Source organism: Musca domestica, unplaced genomic scaffold, assembly GCF_030504385.1.
Source record: "Musca domestica strain aabys unplaced genomic scaffold, Musca_domestica.polishedcontigs.V.1.1 3, whole genome shotgun sequence".
Lineage (NCBI taxonomy): Eukaryota > Metazoa > Arthropoda > Insecta > Diptera > Muscidae > Musca > Musca domestica.
In genome coordinates, this window is record NW_026712299.1 from 22,228,408 (window position 1) to 22,231,081 (window position 2,674).

Sequence of the window (2,674 nt, forward strand, 5' to 3'; positions counted from 1 at the left end):
CAGGAAGCGACAAAGTAGTGTAATATTAGGTGATGGAGTTAAAAACTCACATTCAAATGCTTGCAGGGAATAAATGTATGTAAGTGCGTCTGAGTAAGTGTGTAAGAAGTTCTGCAAAATCTAAAATTGTTTGTCTTTACACACTTATATTATTGACCAGAATTACATATAACCAAAAATACAATGCACAAGTGTACTTATGTCTAGTATTTATTAAATGTCCGATGTCATTTGGAGTCATTGTCACATGACAAGGGCTATTTTCACATACGTTGTGTGCGTTTGGGTAAATACGTCTGTCTAGCCTGGGTTTTTAGCATATGTAATGTTTTGTGACTTAAATATGGCAGTGGATACATAATATTTATAAATATCCAGAAGGTACCAAACATGGTATAATAAGGAGGTAGAACAGCTTCGTAAAACTACAGAAATACAGCCCTGAGGCTATGCCCGCTTTCTGTCAGACTCATTCAAAATTGTTGTTGTTATAATTTTTTCATATTTTCATATTGAGTTAATTAGCGCAAAAATTGAATGAAATGCTTGGATTTTCTCTCAAAAATATGATCCAAACTATTGAATCTATCAATTTTATGGGTAAACTGGTTAATAGCTTTAATACGCTAGCCGCAATGTACGTGTCTTCCAATCATTGGTTTTGAAAATATTATTTTTTTTTTTTTCAAAACAATAAATACATACACAAAATTGGCAGAAGACGGACACACTTAGAAAAAAATTGTAATCAGCTGGTAGCTTTACCTTACCTCTTTATTGTACCATGGTACCAAAATCCATGTAGAGCGGTTAAAAATGAGAGAAAATGAGGTATGAACATTTTCTCTCATTTTTAACCGCACTACATGAATTTTGGTACCTTCTGGAGTAAAATTGCCAGTATAAGTAAGGTTTTAGTATAGGCTTAACAAAGCGGTACCTCTTCATGTTTGGTATATTGATGGTGTCAACCAGTGGAGATGAGTGATTTTGTTGGAGTCTGAGTGTTTAAATAACCTCGAATCCGACTTGGGATATATTTCCCATTTGTTTGATAATTAAAATATTTTCAATGAGCAAATTTAGCGCATTTTGATAAACATTTTTTGGTTAATATTACCCATTTATTTGATGGTGCATTAGCTGCTTATGCTGTGACGTCGCATGTAGAAATATATTGCAGATATATTGATCTGATCTGAACCCGCAGCTCTTGTCGCATTGCATTACCTGCTTATGCTGTGACGTCGCATGTAGAAATATATTGCAGCTATATTGATCTGATCTGAACCCGCAGCTCTTGTCGATGCAGCTTTTTAAATAGTTTAAAGACGTATACTTTTAAATACACCCTTTCTATTTTTTCAAGGAAAAATATTCTGTTCGATCATCACCACATTGGTGAGACCCCAATCGAATGTGTTAAATCACTCAAATGATTTTTTAATATTATTTAAATTTGATTTGTTGCTCAAAGAGCATTTTTGAAAACATAACATTATTTAAATTAATTATTTTCAGTACTTAATATTTTAACGCTACAAGAGCCACCTTAATGTCATTTTTTCTGTTTTCCCTTTTTTAATTATTTACTTTGAATTCGCCCTAAAGAGAATACATCATAACTAGCATTGTTGTTGTAAATATGGATGAGCAGTCAGACGATCAAGTGATAGGCAGAGAACGCACATACGTACAAACATACATACATACGTTGAGTGCATCATCTCTGTTTATGTTATTGCTCTGCCTCTGCTGATCGCTCTGCTGCTATTCAATGCAAAAAATATTGTCCCGCTATTCCTTTGGTTGTTAAACCAGAATAGAAAAGAAATAAAACATTCTTATTTGAAACAATTAAAGAGTGAAGAAGTGTTTTAATTTGGTGACGGGCTAGAGACAAACAAAAAAGGAAAAAAATACCCAACACAGTGGTTGAGTAAAAATTGCAAATCAATTTTGGAGAAAATTGCATAAAAATTAAGCTAAAAGTGGAACTAAACGAAGGCGAGAATTTTGGCGTGTCTCAACAGAGGAAGAAAATATTTGGACAAATTGCTCTTCCAGGAGAAAGAACTTGCTCAGGGAATTCTACTTGCTGTTGGATAACCGTGGTCAGATTAAAGGCGGAGAGGTGTATTAAAACACTTTTGTCGTAAGTGGCCCTATAGACAACACAATTGCCCAGAGTAAGTCAATTTACATACTCAAGTCGAACCCTTGAGTTAGGAGTGTGTTTAATTACATATGAAACATATTCCGGGGTTGTCAAAATAGGCAATCCTCAAACATTGGCGACCGTGACAGGACACTTGTGTCTTTTTAACCTGCAATTTTTGCTCCATATTACCCAAGTGCATTTGGATTTTGTTTGCCCGCCTTTTTACTGTCAGCCATTACTCCGTCATTTTGCGAAAGAATCGAAGCCATTTTTATAAGCGATAAGGAATATTGCTGAATTGAAAATTTAGAGTGAGACAGCATTCTCGCCTACTTTTCATCTAATTTTTTGGTGCCATTTTTAAAACTATCGTTGCTCAAGTGGCTGAAGCTGAAAATTAGACTGAGACGGCATTCTCATAAACCGGCTTCTTTTTCTTGCGCAACATAATCCTATCATCGGTAAACAACGGAAAACATTTTTACACAAATTTATAATAAATTATAATTCCAA